Source organism: Schistocerca piceifrons, chromosome 8 (assembly GCF_021461385.2).
Source record: "Schistocerca piceifrons isolate TAMUIC-IGC-003096 chromosome 8, iqSchPice1.1, whole genome shotgun sequence".
In the NCBI taxonomy this organism is placed as follows: domain Eukaryota; kingdom Metazoa; phylum Arthropoda; class Insecta; order Orthoptera; family Acrididae; genus Schistocerca; species Schistocerca piceifrons.
Genome location: NC_060145.1, coordinates 448,464,543 through 448,485,852, shown reverse-complemented (window position 1 = coordinate 448,485,852; position 21,310 = coordinate 448,464,543).

Here is a 21,310-nt window from a genome sequence, read left to right as displayed (position 1 = left end):
GGGTACATGGCCTGCTGGCATTGCATGTTGCGACTGCCAGTTAGCCTGCCCTGTTCATTGCCACTGCTCATTACTCATCTGCAAGCTTTTATTAGCGAAGAGGGTATTACCTCCTTCTTCGCCTCTTCTCTTCGGGTTAAAATTATCTCCTCCACTTTTGGTTGGAGACTGGCTCACATTAGCATAATGATTACATCATAACCACTGGGACGCCAATTACCATTGCCTGCTGGCGCATTGTTCATCATGTTGGTACTTTTAGTATAGTTTTCCCCATGAGGGCATTCACTATTATGTGCAAATCTGTTCTTTCGATGACTGCTGTTGCCTTGATTTAGTGCTTTATTGTTCCCCTGACCATTATTTAAATTCCTGTATTCATTCTGTTGGGCATCCTCTTGAATAAGGTTAAGGGAACCACTTGTGGCCACGAATTGTTCAAGGTCAGTATCTGGGACATGTACTAATTTTTTGTGAATAGCAATCAGTAATTTTGCTTTGAAAATTCACAAAACATCCCACACCTGCATTGGTTCATCCCAATATTTGGTCTTGTTGAAGTATCGTTCGAAATGCGTTCGAAGATTTCCGAGTCTGGGATTGAAATGCTCGGGGTTATAAACCTGTTTGCATGATCTTTCTTGTACTGACCAAGACCAAAATCTTGCCAAGAATTTACTTTCGAAATCCATAAACATCGGACACAGATGCCGCATCCTGGTTATAAAGGGTATTACAGTCTGTATCTTCTAGTGTTCATTTCGAGATAAGGACAACACATTTCTGAAACTTTTTACAAAAATCAGTGGGTGAACGCTTTTCTTTTCGTCACTGAAAGTTTGGAATTGGTGGTGCGTAATCAATGACTCCTCATGTCTAACTTGTGCTACAGTTGGTAGCACGCATGCATCTGTCACAGCAATAATGGCCATGTAACTGCATGGAGAGAGCGGCTGCATATTCTCGCTGGCTGATGTCTCCATGCTGGGAATATTAATCGGTATGTTTCCATACTGCTCTTTTCCTGGCGGCGTGTGGGTCACATGCAATGGTTCTGCCATGCATGACTGAAATTGTTCGTCTGACGCATGCTCGTCAATTCGTTGTTATAAATCTTGTGTAATATCATCATCAGTTTTGCTGATGATTTTCACTTGGCCCCCCCCAAACACGTTTTTGCCCTGTCACTGTGGTCTACTTTATCATCTAAATTTGAAACTTATTGCTGGATGTTTTTGTTCTGCACTACAAGTCCTGCAACTTGCTGTTTGACAATATCAATTTCTTGTGACAGATATGAAATAATCGCCTTGTTGCATTGGTTGAGAATCTATTGAACTTTGTTAGAAATTAAGCATCTCGCTCTTGCTATTTTTTTTTTCACATTGTTGTCTCTCATGTCAAGCTGTGCTAAAAGCACTGCAAGAAAGTCTGGTAAAGGTGGTGATGTTGGCAACACATCAGCTGGTGATACCGTTGCATCACATATCTCTACACTGTCAGCTGTGTGAACGCTTTTACTCATTTGAGTTTGTGCACTAAAATCGACAGACGCATTATCTATGCAATGTCGCTCGTTTTCCCCTTCAGGAATTCGTGAGCTTGACATTTCACCTTGTTTATGTAATGCAAACTCTTGGACATTATCATCCACTTCAAATTCGGACATGTTCTCATCCTCTACTCACTTATCCCTCCGTGTCTTAGCCATCTTTACTCAGAACCAGATTCACTATCACAGCAGAGACACACAGAAATATATAATACACAAAAATAGCATGCACAAGAAACAATTAAATTACACAAAATGCACAGAAAAATGCAATTTTGTCGTATGATGACATGTTGGAGACCGTGGCTGTTGTTTGAAGACAAATTTTGATGGTGTTAGGACAGCAACCAGCCACAAATTTACTTTTGAGTTCCTTTATTCAAAGGAAACCGTTACCAGTTTCGAATCGTTGTGATTCATCATCAGACGATTTACACGCTTTCTTTATAATGTCATAAAGAAAGCGTGTAAACTGTCTGATGATGAATCACAACAATAATGTCATAAAGAATGCGTGTAAACCGCCTGATGATGAATGACAACAATTCGAAACCAGTAACGGTTTCCTTTGAATAAAGGAACCCAAAGTAAATTTGTGGCTGGTTGCTGTCCTAACACCATCATCACAGAAAAATATTGAACATATCATGAAATTTTGTATAGTGCTCTTTAAGCTAACTGTGTGTCCTACACTTTTAAGTAAGTTACTTTGTGCAGTACACCTTTAGCAACACTTGTACAGTGTAATTTTAATAAATGTTACACTGCGCAAATGATTATTTAAACATTACTACACACGTCTGAATCTCCCATATAATCGAACTTGACTACAGCTAATTGCCACACAGCAGATTGACTGACCAGTGTATAACAGATCACCTATTTGACTCAAAATCCCTAAGCTTTGTTACCCAAAGTCAGTGAAGCTGTAGCAAATGAATCTTTTTAAAAATATTTGTGGCAAAAATACTGTATAAACAGTAAGAACAACACTGTAATTAATTTTAGACAACACAGTCACCACAGTGCATGGCCCCCGGATACCTTTCCTTCTCTTGTTTCCCAACCCAGAAGCACATGCAATCGCCCTCTTACCTTTTGTAATTGGTTTTTGAATGCTGCTGTTTGTCTCGGTTCAGACACCTCTTATATTGTCATAAAGCTGTGGACCCAAATTCTCCACTGCAGCAGTCTCGTCTCTCAGGTTTGACTGTCTCTCAGGTACAATGAATGGTGATATGGTACATGAAACAATATTATATATACATAATTAACTTATGCACCATACTCATTATTACATACATAAAATATATTTCATAAAATTGAAACGAAATGATCATATGGCGTTGTTGGCCGGGAGGCCCCATTCGGGGGAGTTCGGCCGCAGTATTGCAAGTCCTTTTTAGGTCATGACACATCAGCGACTTGCGAGTAAATGTTGATGAATATGATGATGGACACACAACACCCAGTCCCCTGCCGGGAATCGAACCCGGGCCCCCTGCTGCATGGTAGGCGGTAAAGCTACCGCTGCGCTACGGAGCCGCACTATATTTCATAAATAAGCTTTGACAATTTTTTTAACTCGGATATACCTCAGGTTAGTATTATGTACTCTATAAGTAAATTGGTAAATAAATTTGGGCCCCCAAGTTCTGGCTGCCAGTTGTGGTGGTGTGTGTGTATATATATATATATATATATATATATATATATATATATATATATATATATATATATATATATATATAATAAATACAAAGATGAGGTGACTTACCGAACAAAAACGCTGGCAGGTCGATAGACACACAAACATACACACAAAATTCAAGCTTTCGCAACAAATTGTTGCCTCATCAGGAAAGAGGGAAGGAGAGGGGAAGACGAAAGGAAGTGGGTTTTAAAGGAGAGGGTAAGGAGTCATTCCAATCCCGGGAGCGGAAAGACTTGCCTTAGGGGGAAAAAAAAGACAGGTATACACTCGCACACACGCACAGCCCCCCTGCGGGTCCGGGGATTAGAATAGGCCCGAGGTATTCCTGCCTGTCGTAAGAGGCGACTAAAAGGAGTCCATCCCCCTCACGGGGGTAGTTAGCGCCTGCGTCCGGAGACGGACGGTTTCACGACCTATAATCGTGGTCTTTTTGGTTTTTCACTTCTCGTTTCTTCCTTCCTTTTGTTGGTTCCTTTCTTTGCTCTTCTCCACTTCACTGTCTTCCTTACTCTTTCCCTTGACTTCTCCTTGCCTTCTCATTGCCTTCTTCTCCTTGCCTTCTCATTGCCTTCTTCTCCTTGCCTTCTCATTGCCTTCTTCTCCTTGCCTTCTCATTGCCTTCTTCTCCTTGCCTTCTCATTGCCTTCTTCTCCTTGCCTTCTCATTGCCTCCTTCTCCTTGCCTTCTCATTGCCTTCTTCTCCTTGCCTTCTCTGGTCTCCACCTCGGCGTTTGAGACAGTCTGTCCTCTTTCTCCCTCTCTCTTCTTTTTCCTCTACTTCCTTCCTCCCTGTGCGTGTCTGAAGGCCGACCCACGCGTTCGCACGCGTAGCCGGTGACGGGGTAACGCGTAAGTCCCCGCCCTGGGTAGACATGTAAGGCACGCGCGTACCCCCTGGTAAAGGCCAGGCCCGGGGAGGGGTGATTGCCTGAGCTGATACCTTCTGACCATGCCGATTGGTCCCTCCGTCTGTTTCTCGGGAGGTGTGACCTGAGGTGTAAACATTCACCTAAGGCGGGAGTGCCCTCTGAGAGGGTCCCCACAAGGAAGGAGCGCGCCATCGGAGACGCTGGCAATCATGGGGGATTCCTCCGCAATGGATTCTACTCCATCTCTTTCGACTTCGACCCACAAACGGAAACGTGACCAGCCTACAGTGACAAAAGTACTACCGCCTGCCCCACAGTTCCTCGTAGTTTCTCGATCTGAGGACGGAAAGGATTTTTCCTCTGTCAACCCTTTCGTTATTCAGAAGGGCGTAGATGCCATAGCCGGATCTGTCAAATCTTGTACCAGGTTGCGTAACGGCACCTTATTACTAGAAACTGAGAGTGCCTTTCAGGCACAAAAACTGCTTCGAGCCACCCTCCTGTACACGTTCCCTGTCCGGGTGGAGGCCCATCGAACTTTGAATTCGTCTCGAGGTGTAGTCTATAGTAGCTCTCTCGACGGATTGACTGACGAGGAGCTTCAATCTTTCCTCGCTGAGCAGGGCGTGACGGCTGTCCATCGGGTCATGAAAAAGGTCAACAATGACCTTATACCGACCCGGACACTTTTCTTAACCTTCGATAGTGTTAAGCTGCCATCGCGCATCAAGGCGGGCTACGAGGTTATTTCTGTTCGCCCCTATGTCCCGACACCTACGCGCTGCTACCAGTGTCAGCGTTTCAATCACACTCGACAGTCTTGCTCCAATGCGGCTAAATGTGTCACTTGTGGCAGGGATGCCCATGAGGGTGACTGTCCACCTCCGTCTCCTCGTTGTGTGAACTGTCAGGGTGACCATGCCGCATCCTCCCGTGACTGTCCTGTCTATAAGGAAGAACGCTGTATTCAGGAAATTCGAGTCAAAGAGAAAGTGTCCACCTCGGCTGCTCGCAAGCTATTGGCTAGTAGGAAGCCCACGCTGCTCCCAGCGGGGAAATACAGCACTGTCCTCGCCTCTCCTCGGACTACCCGGGAGGTAGCAACCCAGACATGCGATCTGACCTTCAGCACCACGGTCGTCCGTTCGGCCAGTGCTAAGATCGCGCGGTCGACGTCTCCTCTTCCTCCCATCACCCCACAGACACCAGCCACTTCCTCAGCTTCTGCTCAGTCAAAGACCCCGAAGTCAGATGCACGGGCCTTCAAGAAGGAACCATCCCGTGCAGACTTCCTCCGTCCCTCGACCTCCCAGCCTTCGACCGGTACTTCCACCAAACGTCCTTCTAAAAAGGCGCATAGGAAGCACAGTTCTCCTTCTCCGCCGCGGCGCCTTTCTTCTCCTGCGCCACCCAGCGGTTGCCGCCCCAGGCCGTCATCCGTTTCGCCTGGCCGCACCGCTGCTAGCCGAACATCTGGCCGTTCACCGGCGGAGGATGCTCCCCCTCCCGGCCATCCTCCCGAGATGGCCGATGACCCTATAGACCCCATGGACGATGACTGTCCGCCTCCTGCTAGCGGCGGCAGTGCTCGCTCGAAGCCAGGCCCTAAGCGGCCTTCGAGGTGACCCCTTCTCTCATCTTCCTTTTCTTACGATGGCACTTATTAACTGGAATATTCGCAGCATTCGCTCCAACCGAGAGGACTTGAAGTTGCTGCTCCGCTTGCATCGTCCGCTCGTCGTAGCCCTCCAGGAAACGAAGCTACGCCCATGCGATCAAATTGCCTTGGCACACTACACCTCTGTGCGTTTTGACCTACCCCCTGTGGTAGGTATCCCAGCTCATGGAGGGGTTATGTTGCTGGTCCGGGATGATATTTACTACGATCCCATCACGTTGCACACCGGCCTGCAGGCAGTTGCCATCCGCATTACTCTCCCCACTTTTACATTTTCCTTTTGTACCGTTTACGCTCCATCGTCATCTGCCGTTACCAGGGCAGACATGACGCAACTTATTGCTCAGCTACCTGCACCATTTTTGTTAACAGGAGACTTCAATGCCCACCATCCTCTTTGGGGCTCTCCCGCATCCTGCCCGAGGGGCTCCTTGTTAGCAGACCTTTTCAACCAGCTCAATCTTGTCTGCCTCAATACTGGCGCCCCTACTTTTCTTTCGGACACATCTCATACCTATTCCGATTTAGACCTCTCTATATGTACTCCCCAACTTGCACGCCGGTTTGAGTGGTATGCACTTGCTGATACATATTCGAGCGACCACTTCCCGTGTGTTATCCATCTCCTGCAGCATACTCCCTCTCCGTGCTCCTCTCATTGGACCATCTCCAAGGCAGACTGGGGGCTCTTCTCTTCCAGGGCGACCTTTCTGGATCAAACCTTCACAAGCTGCGATAGTCAGGTCGCACACCTCACGGAAGTCATTCTCGCTGCTGCTGAATATTCCATCCCTCACCCTACTTCTTCTCCTCGTCGCGTACCGGTCCCCTGGTGGACCGCAGCATGTAGAGACGCTTTACGTGCTCGTCGACGTGCTTTACGCACCTTTAAACGCCACCCTACAGTGGCGAATTGTATTAATTATAAACGATTACGTGCTCAGTGTCGTCGTATTATTAAAGAAAGCAAGAAAGCCAGCTGGGCTGCTTTCACAAGCACCTTCAACAGTTCTACTCCTTCTTCTGTTGTCTGGGGTAGCCTGCGCCGGCTATCTGGCACTAAGGTCCACTCCCCAGTTTCTGGCTTGAAGGTCGCGAATGAAGTCCTTGTGGCCCCTGAGGCTGTCTCCAATGCCTTCGGCCGCTTTTTCGCCGAGGTTTCGAGCTCCGCTCATTATCACCCTGCCTTCCTCCCCCGCAAACAGGCAGAGGAGGCTAGGCCACCTGACTTCCGCTCCTCGAATTGTGAAAGTTATAATGCCCCATTCACCATGCGGGAACTCGAAACCGCATTTGGCCGATCACGGTCCTCCGCTCCAGGGCCTGATTCTATTCATATTCAGATGCTGAAGAACCTTTCTCCTGCGGGTAAAGGTTTTCTTCTTCGTACATACAATCGCATCTGGATTGAGGGACATGTTCCCGCATGCTGGCGCGAGTCTATTGTTGTCCCGATTCCTAAGCCGGGGAAGGACAAGCACTTGCCTTCCAGTTATCGACCTATCTCGCTTACCAGCTGTGTCTGTAAAGTGATGGAGCGAATGGTTAACTCTCGATTGGTTTGGCTGCTCGAGTCTCGACGCCTACTTACCAATGTACAATGTGGATTTCGCAGGCGCCGCTCTGCTGTTGACCATCTGGTTACCTTGTCGACCTTCATTATGAATAACTTCTTGCGGAAGCGCCCGACCGCGGCTGTGTTCTTTGATTTGGAGAAGGCTTACGACACCTGTTGGAGGGCGGGCATTCTCCGCACCATGCATACATGGGGCCTTCGCGGTCGCCTCCCTCTTTTTATTCATTCTTTTTTAATGGATCGACGGTTCAGGGTACGTGTGGGTTCTGTCCTGTCCGACACCTTTCGCCAGGAGAATGGGGTGCCACAGGGCTCAGTTTTGAGCGTCGCTCTCTTCGCCATCGCGATCAATCCAATAATGGATTGCCTCCCAGCTGATGTATCAGGCTCCCTTTTCGTGGACGATTTTACCATCTATTGCAGTGCGCAGTGTACACGTGTCCTGGAGCGCTGTCTTCAGCGTTCTCTTGACCGTCTTTACTCCTGGAGTGTCGCCAATGGCTTCCGTTTTTCTGCCGAGAAGACGGTCTGTATTAACTTCTGGCACTACAAAGAGTTTCTCCCACCGTCCTTACGACTCGGTCCCGTTGCTCTCCCACTCGTGGAGACAATCAAATTTTTAGGCCTTACCTTTGACAGGAAACTTAGCTGGTCTCCACATGTGTCATATTTGGCCGCCCGTTGTATCCGTTCTTTAAATGTCCTCCGTGTTCTCAGTGGTATGTCGTGGGGAGCGGATCGAACCGTCCTACTTCGTCTATATCGGTCGATCGTCCGCTCCAAGCTGGATTATGGGAGCTTCGTATACTCCTCTGCACGGCCATCCATCTTACGCCGCCTCAACTCCATACAACATCGGAGTTTACGACTTGCGATCGGAGCATTTTATACCAGTCCCGTAGAGAGTCTTCATGCTGACGCTGGCGAATTGCCACTCACCTACCGGCGCGATATACTGCTTTGTCGGTATGCCTGTCGGCTACTGTCAATGCCCGACCATCCGTCTTATCGTTCCTTTTTTGACGACTCTCTTGACCTTCAATACGGGTTGTATGTCTCTGCCTTGCTACCCCCTGGAGTTCGCTTTCGTCGCCTCCTTCAACACCTTCATTTTTCACTCCCTGCAACCTTTCGAGTGGGCGAGAGCCGCACGCCACCTTGGCTCCAGGCTCAGGTCCGCGTTCACCTCGACCTCAGCTCGCTCCCAAAAGAGGTCACCCCCGGTTCGGTCTACCACTCCCGTTTTTTGGAACTTTGTTCGAAGTTCAACAACATGACTTTCATTTATACAGATGGCTCTAAGACCAATGACGGGGTCGGGTGTTCCTTTATTGTCGGGGCACAAAGTTTCCAATACCGGCTCCATGGCCATTGTTCGGTCTTCACAGCTGAGCTCTTTGCCCTCTACCAGGCTGTTCTTTACATCTGCCGCCACCGACATTCTGCTTATGTCATCTGCTCAGATTCCCTGAGCGCCATCCAGAGCCTCAGTGATCCGTACCCGGTTCACCCTTTCGTACACCGGATCCAACGCTCTCTTCAGCAGCTGGTGGACGTCGGTACGCCGGTTAGCTTTATGTGGGTTCCTGGCCATGTCGGTATCCCTGGGAACGAAGCTGCAGATGCCGCGGCCAAGGCTGCGGTCCTCCAGCCTCGGACAGCTTCTTGTTGTGTCCCTTCGTCCGATTTTAGCAGGGTCATTTGTCGGCGCGTTGTGTCGCTGTGGCATGCCGATTGGTCTGCACTTACCGACAACAAGCTTCGGACCTTAAAACCTCTTCCCGTGGCTTGGACGTCCTCCTCACGCCCTTCTCGGCGGGAGGAGGTCGTTTTAGCAAGGTTAAGAATTGGACACTGCCGGTTCAGCCATCGCCATCTGCTGACGGCTGCGCCGGCGCCGTTCTGCTCATGTGGGCACTTGCTGACGGTTAGACACATTTTAATGTCCTGTCCAGATCTTAACACACTGCGCCTCGATCTTAACCTGCCTAATACTTTAGATGCCATTTTAGCGGATGACCCACGAGCAGCTGCTCGTGTTCTTTGTTTTATCAATTTGACAAACCTTGCTAAAGACATTTGATGTTTTTTAATCCTATGCCTGTCAGTCTGTCTTTTATTGTGTTTTCCCTTTTAGTTGTTGTTGTCAACTTGTGCCTCGCGGTGCATTCTTAGAGTAGTCAGGGCGCTAATGACCATTGAAGTTGTGCGCCACAAAAAAAAAAAAAAAAAAAAAAAAAAAAACCACACGCACATATCCATCCACACATACAGACACAAGCAGACATATTGGTCTTTAAATATGTCTGCTTGTGTCTGTATGTGTGGATGGATATGTGCGTGTGTGCGAGTGTATACCTGTCTTTTTTTCCCCCTAAGGCAAGTCTTTCCGCTCCCGGGATTGGAATGACTCCTTACCCTCTCCTTTAAAACCCACTTCCTTTCGTCTTCCCCTCTCCTTCCCTCTTTCCTGATGAGGCAACAATTTGTTGCGAAAGCTTGAATTTTGTGTGTATGTTTGTGTTTGTTTGTGTGTCTATCGACCTGCCAGCGTTTTTGTTCGGTAAGTCACCTCATCTTTGTATTTATATGTAATTTTTCCCACGTGGAATGTTTCCTTCCATTATATATATATATATATATTAATTATTTGGTGGGTGATGATATTAAGTAAAATCGTAATTTCCTATTTCTGTTGTGGTACTTGATTTAAAGAGAAATGGTCATCATTAGCATTGGGTTCTGATTTTGGCTAGCATGAGACTGTTAAGCAAACTCTATACCCCCACAAGCATTTACGTAGACTTTGGATTTTTCCGCGGTGCATAAGTAACAATTTTTGATACTCAGCACGTGGCTCACTGCCTTCTACAAATGAGTGGCTGCTATTATTAATAAAAATCTGTGTATATTATGCGGAATGTTGTGCCCGATGACAACTGGTTTTAATTATGTACCAATTTTTTAAAAGGACAATTTATACTTGAGATGGTTTTGTTTTCATGAAAGGTAATATATTATTTTTCATTAGCAAGTCAAAACTAATGAGATTCTCATCATGTGCCAGTAAACGGGCAATCGAAAATTTACAGGACTCAATGCAACAAAAATATTAATGATCGAAGCTTTAATTTGATTCTGCTGACTTTAGAATATTGAATGAGAAAAACAGAGAACTCTCCTGCATTTGCATTCACATTAAGTATAATAAATAATTTAACAAGTATAGCTGGTGTAACGGCTGACCTATATTCCAAGAGAAATGGTGGTCCCCTCCAGCGTACAGTGGCACCTATCATCCATACAAGAACCAAAGACAAGAGATTGAGTAACCTGATACACTGTCTTTGGTCTTTTTTGTTGTATCATTATCTTTGTTTCTGTAAAAATAATTTCTTTTTGTTCCAAATGTTAATGCTCGTTGCACAAAACACATCGCACTTTAACACTTCTAGCATCACACGACGAATTATTCATCAGAATACAAAAACTCTATTAGATTTTACTAAACAAAATATATGTGGCATTCTGCCACAATGCCTATGAGCTAAGGATGACATGGCTGGTGGGCGATACGGTTGGGCCTTCAAAGCCTATATGGGCGGAGAGTTATTATTGTCCAATCTTTAACTAAATGGCTGCTGCTGTGTAACATATTGCCATCAAACCACTAATATGCAGCTTTAAATGACATTAGTATATTAGAGATTGCTTCAGCTGTGTTTGGAATGTCTTTATCAATACTGGTTACTTGAAATAAACAATAGGAATGTGTGTTAGTGTTATTCAGTGACTACAAAAAGCAAGATAACTGTTTCTCAGTAGGTTTTCAATCTGTGAAGGAGAAAAATGTAAAGGCCATTCACAACACATTAGATGACGTGTAATAACAATGAACTAACAATAAATAATTGAGAAAGAACAGCAACAAGATTCTAGTCATTTTCTCTTCACATAATGAAACAGGAATGCTCAGTTGACAAAATACAGTTGTTTTCTCACAGCTGTCTAATGCTTGTACTTTACTGTGTCAAAATGACTAGACACATACTTTTAAATGTGTAATGTAAACCAAAAGTGGTTTAAATGAAATAGCTAAGATGATGAACTAGTGACAAAAGAATATATGAAGTCTATTCTGTGATATCCTCACTTTTAACTCATTAGCAATATTGAGTCCTTGATATAATGTGTGGTGTTACCTAGGAGGAATAATACCCTTATTACATAAATCTAAAGAATCGTTTTTCTTTTCTTTACTTACACGGAGAGGACCATCATATATTGGGCACAGAATATTGTTTTTATGTCCCAGACTTGTTGCATTTCATAGGCTATGTCTTTTCTAGGTGTGCAGAATTTGGAATTCAGAATCATCATACAAATGCTTGAAAACTATTATGTCAGGTTGATATTTCCAATATTGCATCCAAACAATCTTAAGCCATTTTAGTTTCTCTATTTTCAACAGATTTTTTACAAAATTTTTGAATTAGTTTCTTCTGTAGCTGGTTGAAACATAAAATTTAAGTATTATCCATTTCTTTAAATCTGCGATTATCAGAGGTCATTCTTGCAATACTGCACCAGCCAGTGGCATCAAAAACATTCACGCATTTACATTTTCTTTCTTTCTGGCATGCACTGAGTCTACTTCATTTTTTAATGTCCAAGCTCAAAAAAGCATTGGTTTGTAGTTGGAATATCTAGTATATTCACTGCATGCAAACACACAGTGTTTGTGTTGGCATTCCTGTTTTGGCCCCCCACAAGTATCAGAAAACAAGGCTGCTATTTTCCTAGTGCATGATCTTTCACAAATTTCCATACACATGAAGCCATTTCTGTGGAACATCTTTTTGCTGTTGTCTTATTCCACATGTAGCAATCAGTTTTGTTTCCCCCTAGTTAAGAACCATGAGAGTGTACACAGAGAACCTTCTTTTATAGAATATCGCCTTTGCATTCACTTTAGGGCAGTCAAGCGCAGCTTGCAAAATTCAGACAGCACAGGTTCACCTTTTCTTGCAGTTTCTTTTTCAAAGTTCTCAAACTCCTTTGCCATTTCTTCCCTTCTCATTTGCTCTTCCTCTTCCCTTTCAAAAACTTAGTCCTTTTCCTCAGCTGAAAGATGTGAAAATTTTAAACATTCATCACACATGTAATGTCAGATTCAATTCTGTAGTGGAAATCTGTCAGTACAACCATAATTTCTGCTTCAAAACATTGCTTCTGACATAACTCATACATTACGTTAATACTCATATCAGCAGGTAAATTATCTGCTGTACATTGTTTCCTCTTGTAATGAGAAGGAAGTGTAGGAAAATTCTTAATGTATTTCCTTATAGCCTCTCAGCTTTCTTCTAGTCTCTTTATACATGGCTCAAGTCATCCTCTTCTCTCTTCCTCAGTTGCATAATGCTCATGTCTTGTTTTAATAGTGTTTTTTACAAAGGCTTCAGAAATGTCAAAAGTCATGAGTAAAAACGGTGTACACACTTGAATTTTACCAGCTCTCTTTATTAGATATAATTTTGTGATGTTCTTCTTTCATGACCTATCATATTTAGTTCTCACACTTTGTTTTTCTTCTTCCTCCACTAACTTATTTAGGAACTGCCTTTGTAGCTCAACTAATCCAAGACCCCGGTAGGATATTTTGTCTGTCTTGCTCAGTAAACTTACTACTGCACTGTCTCTGATGCTTAAAGCCTCTGACATTTAAAGCAATCTTTTGGCTTCACATTTCTTGTAGGACCTAACGGAATTATCTATAGAAGTATGTGCTACATGATGCTACCAAATAATTTTGCTTTGATTTCTTTTCCATTCCTCTTTAATTGCTATCTTTTTTTCATTTTCTAGCATTGTTACTATTCTTAACAACAGCTCCATCATCTAAAATTTCCCAATCCTGATTTTGATGCTTTACTTGTTGTGCCCTAGTTACATCCTCAGCAACTTTTGTAACATTCTTTACAAGGGAGGTTCCATGTTCAAGATTGGCATCTGTAATTATAAAGGCAAGTATTCAGAGGAAAGAAAATTACAAATTGCAACATTGTCTGGCTACTCATCAGAATCAGTAGATTCATATGGTTGATAGGACGGATCATCTGTGGAGGAGATTAGTGTTTAACGTCCTGTCGACAACGAGGTCATTAGAGATGTAGCGCAGGCTCGGGTGAGGGAAGGTTGGGGAAGGAAATCGGCCGTGCCCTTTCAAAGGAACCATCCCGGCATTTGCCTAAAACCTAAATCAGGATGGCCGGAGACGGGATTGAACCGTCGTCCTCCCGAATGTGAGTCCAGTGTGCTAACCACTGCGCCACCTCGCTCGGTGACGGATCATCTGTGTCTGAATCAATGGACATCCTCAGCATCTCTTATCCTTTTTACATTGCAATTCTTCCACAGTGAGAATAACAACAACAACAATAATAATAATAATAATAATAATAATAATATTTACTAACAAAAATATACACTAAGAAATAGGCTCTAATACTTACAAAATTCCACTAAATTCCATTCCTTCTCCTAGTTCATTTTTACTGCACTTTTTCTCTGGTGTCCATTATGCTTCTACTTGCTTCTAAACTCTTTCCTTGCCTGGGAGTCACATTTCATAATTTTGACAGAACCATGGTGACAGTACACCTAAAAAGTAGCAGGAAAACCACCTTCTAACAACTCTATTGGAATCAGAGATATTCAAGAGATGTTCCATTTCAGAAATTAAAACTACGTCCTGTGGTCTAAAAACAGGTCAGCTCTTCCATCTGTCTTATTCATACTAATTCATACACTACTGGCCATTAAAACTGCTACACCATGAAGATGACGTGCTACAGATGCAAAATTTAACCGACAGGAAGAAGATGCTGTGATATGCAAATGATTAGCTTTTCAGAGCATTCACACAAGGTTGGCGCTGGTAGCGACACCTACAACGTGCTGACATGAGGAAAGTTTCCAACCAATTTCTCATACACAGACAGCAATTGAGCGACATTGCCTGGTGAAACGTTGTTGTGATGCCTCTTGTAAGGAGGAGAAATGCGTACCATCACGTTTCCAACTTTGATAAAGGTTGGATTGTAGCTTCTCGCAATAGCGATTTATCATATCGCGACATTGCTGCTCGTGTTGGTCGAGATCAAATGACTGTTAGCAGATTATGAAATAAGTGGGTCCAGGAGGGTAATATGGAACACCGTGCTGGATCCCAATGGCCTCGTATCACTAGCAGTAGAGATGACAGGCATCTTATCCGCATGGCTGTAACGGGTCGTGCAGCCACGTCTTGATCCGAGCCAACAGATGGGGACGTTTGCAAGACAACAACCATCTGCACGAACAGTTCAACGATGTTTGCAGCACCATGGACTATCAGCTCGGAGACCATAGTTGCGGTTACCCTTGACGCTGCATCACAGACAGGAGCGCCTGCGGTGGTGTACTCAATGACGAACCTGGGTGCACGAATGGCAAAACTTCATTTTTTCGGATGAATCTAGGTTCTGTTTACAGCATTATGGTGATTGCATCCGTGTTTGGCAACATCGCGGTGAACGGACATTGGAAGCGTGTATTCGTCATCGCCATACTGGCATATCACCCAGCGTGATGGTATGGAGTGCCATTGGTTACACGTCTCGGTCTCCTCTTGTTCGCATTGACGGCACTTTGAACAGTGGACGTTACATTTCAGATGTGTTATGACCCGTAGCTCTACCCTTCATTTGATCCCTGCGAAACCCTACATTTCAGTAGGATAATGCACAACCACATGCTGCAGGTTCTGTACAGGCCTTACTGGGTACAGGGAACGTTCGACTGCTGCCCTGCCCAGTACATTCTCCAGATCTCTCACCAACTGAAAACGTCAGGTCAATAGTGGCCGAGCAACTGGCTCGTCACAATACGCCAGTGCCTACTCTTGATGAACTGTGGTATCGTGTTGAAGCTGCATGGGCAGCTGTACCTGTACATGCCATCCAAGCTCTGTTTGACTTAATGCCTAGGCATATCAAGGCCGTTATTATGGCCAGAGGTGGTTGTTCTCGGTTCCGATTTCTCAGGATCTATGCACCCAAATTGCATGAAAATGTAATCACATGTCAGTTCTAGTATAATATATTTGTCCAATGAATACCCATTTATCATCTGCATTTATTCTTGGTGTAGCAATTTTAATGGCCAGTAGTGTATTATTTTTTTGTAAAATGTAGACACATTGGCAGCCAGAAAGGAAAAGAGTTAAGATACAGTACTCTTGTTTGATTGTAAGACAGGTCTCGAATCTGTATCTTATGGTAGTAACAAAAGTGCCAAAGCATAGTTACATGTGTTAATGAAATGATCTTACTCAGAATCAGAATTTTATTGTCTCATAACGTACATGATATTGATTTAGTGTACAGGAGACTCACCAAGCTTATAACTATAAGAGATTGTACATGGAATACATTTACTAGAAAATATATCTCCTGCCCAAATGGTCAGATCATCATTAAAAAGAATTCATCAATAAAGTAATACAGTGGAACTTAGATTTTACAATCTCTGATTTAATGTTTTTTCACGGTTCTACACAATGAATTCGTAGTCCCTCTGAAAAACCTATAAGATTAATGCTAAAAATTCCCTTATTTTACATTTTGTCCTTTTAAGGGGTATCTCGCTTTTCATTTCTTACTCAATGTCTTGCTTAAATTAATGGAATATTTTAGGTCATTGTTGAGAGGAGAGATGTGAGAGAGGAAATGCTGATGTAATCCACCATCAGCACAACTTGCAATATTTAGCTTCAATGCGCAATTATGATACAACTACTGCTAGTTTGCAGCGGTAATGTAAAAACGAGACAGCCGACGCAAAGTGTTCCGAACCGAGCCAACACGTGACAAAGGGGCCCAGCCAGCACTTTTTGTTGTGCCACTTACAACTCAGTCTCATCTTTTTACATGTATTTCTGACGTACTGTATTCAGCAACAATATCAGTCATCAACCTTTTAAATTTAAACACCAAGTCTAGAAGAATATGGTCGGTCATAATCAAGGAAATGTCTCCCATTTACGGCTAGTGAGTTCTTGTTGGCTGACAGAACAGCCAGTCCACCACACTAACACACATAACATGAGCTCACCTACTGGATATATGGAGAGGGGGAGTGGACCTTCAGCGACGGGAGCACAGGTGGGGATGAAAGCATTTTATGAAGTGCTGAAAATATGCTTTTTATGCAGGTGATGTTCTGTGACAGAGATGCCACATGGAAATAGAACAAGGCTTTTGTGATAGAATATTTTAAAGACTTCTGTATTCAAATCTGACACGATACAGTTCAACACTACTTGTGTATGTACTTTGCACCACACACACACACACACACACACACACACACACACACACACACTCTACACACTGTAGAGTGTAAAGATTGGCAGCACTGATAGAGGATATGAAGCGAAACTGTAGCACCTGAACTTTCTTTCAAATTTACATTGTACACAGTGTACAGAAATTCACTGAGCTGCCTTCTAATAAGCTTGTAACATCAGTTGGGAAGTAAACTCATTTCTTCACATCTCTGTTTCTCTCTTCAAGACTAAAATAACACCGAGCGAGGTGGCGCAGTGGTTAGACACTGGACTCGCATTAGGGAGGACGACGGTTCAATCCCGCGTCCGGCCATCCTGATTTAGGTTTTCCGTGATTTCCCTCCATCGCTCTAGGCAAATGCCGGGATGGTTCCTTTCAAAGGGCACGGCCGACTTCCTTCCCCATCCTTCCCTAATCCGATGAGGCCGATGACCTCGCTGTCTGGTCTCCTTCCCCCAAAACCAACCAACCAACTAAAATAACACTTTAATGGTGGTGGGTATATGAAGTGTGGCTCATAAGAAAAGCATTAAATAATAACAGCAATGGTGACAAAGTATATCTTAAGCAGATCTCTGCATTTATGCTTATGGTTTAACCACTTATCTGCTGCCATGCTTTTGGTTTAATTCAACACATTCATCAATTTTTTGCCTTTTGCCTGGGTAAGTGCAAAGGATGATCTCAAAAATGCATATTTTGAACGTATAATTTGTAGTTGTAGTATGGCGGAAAACAGCTTGATTACCTTTGTAGGCAATGAATTAAACCCACATACAGCTTGCACAAAATACTTTATTTTTCCAACTTGGACAAGAAAACTCACTGAACTAACAGTCAAAGAGTAAAAACTTATATCTAACATCCGCTGCATTTGCATGGCGTAAAGCACGCATCGCTGGCTACTCCCATGTTCCCACACAGCCCCTCCCCCCCCCCCTCCTCCTTTAAAGTGCGGAGCATTGGGGATAAATGGGTATTTAAACTTGGAACTTGGCTTGTCTCCCTGCTCTTGTATGGACAACTTGGTGCTGTGAGGATGAGGGAGCTGGTGTGCGCTGTCATGTTGTGGTTCCATGTCCTCTTGTCATGGGTTCGTCTGCCATATCCTGCTTAGTGAGTTCGAAACTTTGATCCTTCTCATCCTGTTTGATCCTTCTCATCCTGTCACCGTATTCCGGTTCTGGTAAGACCTGTGCTGGTTTTACTCTCTCTATGGACACACTAATAGTTTTGTCATTCTGTGAGATGTCCATAGTATGGGTGTTGCGTCATACTATTTGATAAGGTCCAATATATGGAGGTTGCAGTGGCGCTCTGACACTGTGCGGAGCATGACATGTGCACAGTCAGAGAACGCCTTGTGCACGAAAACTGGTTGCTCACCATGTCTAGATACTGAAGGCTTTCTCATTGTTTCCACATGATCATAGATTTCATGTGAGAGGTTTTTTGGCATTGGTGATGTGGCAGCAGCGGTTAGGTAATCTGCTGAGATTCTCAATGATTCCCCCTACACCAACACTACCACTGAGGCACCAATGCCTGTCTTGTATGAGGTCCGTAATCCAAGGAGAACCAATGGTAATGCTTCTGTCCAGCTTCTCTGATGACACATGAGAACTGCCTTCAACATCCTGTGCCAGGTCTCCACCATACCATTGCTCGCTGGATGGTAGCTTGTTGTATGGTGGTGCTGGAACCCACATAAATTAACAGGCTTGATGGACAGACTAGACTCAAACTGGCGGCCTTGATCTGCTGTGATATGAATGGGGCACCCAAAGCAAGCTAGCCATAGAAGACAAATGCCCTCTGCAACTGTTTCTGCCACTATGTCAGTGATCGGAATGGCCTCCACCCATCTCCTGCAGTGTCTACCACTGTTAACAAGTATTTATAGCCAACCGAAAATGGTTGGTTGGTTGTTTCGGGGAAGGAGACCAGACAGTGAGGTCATCGGTCTCATCGGATTAGGGAAGGCCGGGGAAGGAAGTCGGCCGTGCCCTTCGAAAGGAACCATCCCGGCATTTGCCTGGAGCAATTTAGGGAAATCACGGAAAACCCAAATCAGGATGGCCGGACGCGGGATTGAACCGTCGTCCTCCCGAATGCGAGTCCAGTGTCTAACCACTGCGCCACCTCGCTCGGTACCGAAAATGGGAGTGGACCCACTAAGTCCAGATGGACTTGCTAGTGATTCTGTGAAATTCCCCATTTCCATGTGAATGTGTCATCCTACTTTGCAGTGCGGACATTGTAGGCATGCTCGAGTTCATTCCCTGGTGTCCTTTTTAATTGATGGCCAGATGAAACTTGCTGTCTGTAACTTGATCGTGGCACTTGCCTCTGGGTGTGCCAGGCCAGGAGCACTGTCAAATGCTGCCTTACGGAATGGTTATGGAATGTATGGACGTGGCTTCTGCCATGATATATTGCACCATGCCTTCTTCCTGACATGAGTATTGGCTCTAAGTATAACCCTCTTGAGTGGTCTGTCAATAACTTCTGCAGATCCAGATCCAGTTCCTGCGATGTCATGAGTTCTTCGTAGTTTATTGTGGTGGTCACATCACAAACACGAGAAAAGTAATCTGCAACCAGATTCTCTGCACCTCTGGTATGCCTTATATCCATGGTGAATTGACTGACAAACTGTATGTGCCGGAACTGTTTTGGCAAGCACTTATTGTGTGGGGTCTTACCCACTCGTCACATACAGGGTGCCTAAAGGATCGTGAGTTTATGGAATGCTATACAATAATTCAAACAAATAACATTAGTAGTTTTATTTCTAGAAAGCAACTGACAAAACTTAACTTTGGAGATACATCGTTGTCGCGAGTAACATGCAAACAATAAGATTCTTCGTTATAGTTAAAGTTCAGACAAGTATCGGATAAGGATCACAACTAGGGGTTCTTGTAGCATGCTCTGCAAATATCTTCCACTAATATCAGTACACTGAGGCGATCTGTGCAGCCGAGGCTAGCAGGAGCAGCAGTTATATTCACTTCTTCCAGGTGTTGCTTGTGTGATGCAGCGTTGTCCAATTCCGCACATCATTGGCCGATGTTTCCTCACTGCCTTCTCTGGTTTTCCATTCTGCATCTTCGTTCCGGCACTTGTGGTTATGCCAGAACATTCCTGCCCCCAAAGCGACGGACCATCGTTGTTGTATGGAGTGCGACCACAGCAGGGAATGTAGGAGTGTGGGCACCTCGACTGCCGGAAGCTATGGCTGCAGGGGATGTCAAACTTCCAGTTGTACCCTGCCGTGTGGCCTGTGCTGTGGCAGAAACGTTCCCGGAAAATGACCAGAAGTGTATGCCTCCAGCTTCTGCTGCCGTGAACCAGGTGAATAAGGCTACAACGGCTGCGGTGTGGGTTGGTGCAGCTCCATTGGTAGGATAAGAACAGGCAAAGGCTCTGTCTCCATGGGGTCGTCCTGCGGTTTTGTGATTACACCCTCTAGTGGCTGCTGTGGCCGCGCTGTCCTCTGGACCTGTGGATCTGCGGGGAAGAGAGACTGAAGGATCATCGTGTACATGACAGAGGTGAAGTTGATTTTTATGGTGGCTTTGCAAAACATCTGGACCTGAAATTAGATACATGCAAGCACCAAGTCTACGCATGATCTCACCTCCCACCCACCATCTGTTCCTGCTAAAAATCCTGTAAAAGACAATATCATGTGACGCAAAGTGATACTTGCAGCCTTCCTTAGGAGCCGGATGCTGAGGAGGATGGAGCAGTGTGCAATGGCAGTACCCATGAAGCAATTCCACTGTCAATGGTCCATCTCATGGGTGTGAACGATATGAGGCGAGAAACAGCTGCAATGCTTGATCCCTGGTGTGTACGGAGCAAAGTTTGTCTACTTGCTGCTTGAATGTTCTGACAAAACGTTATGCGTCACCATTTGACTGTGGATGGAACTGTGCACTAGTTAGATGCTGTATGCCATTGCACTCACAGAATGTTTCAAATTCATGTTATGTGAACTGAGGGCCATTGCCTGAAACTATTACTTCAAGTAAACCTTCTAGGCAAAAAATTGATGACAACACCTTAATTGTGCTATGTGACATTCTTGAGGTCATTGGCACAGCAAAAGGAAACTTGCTATATGAGGCGAGGCAGTCACAATCAACCAATGAGTTTTCAAAAAGGTCTTGCAAAGGCTACGTGCACACGCTGCCACGGCAATTGCGACTTAGGCCAAGCAGTGAAGCTTTGTGGTGGAGCGGACTGATTTTCCACACATGCGAGACACTGTGATATCATCTGTTCTACTTGGGTGTTCATACACTGCCAAGTACAGTTTCGATGCGCTAATTGTTTCGTACGAACAATCCCAAAGTGTCCTTGGTGAAGTACCTACAACACTTCTTTTTGCAAAGCTTTAGGGATCAACACACGTGACTGTCCACTGTCATTCTGAGTAAGAATCATACCTTTCTGTACAGCGAGGCTATGCTGACGTGCAAAGTATCGACACATTTCAGAGTTCTTTATGCTAGTGACTG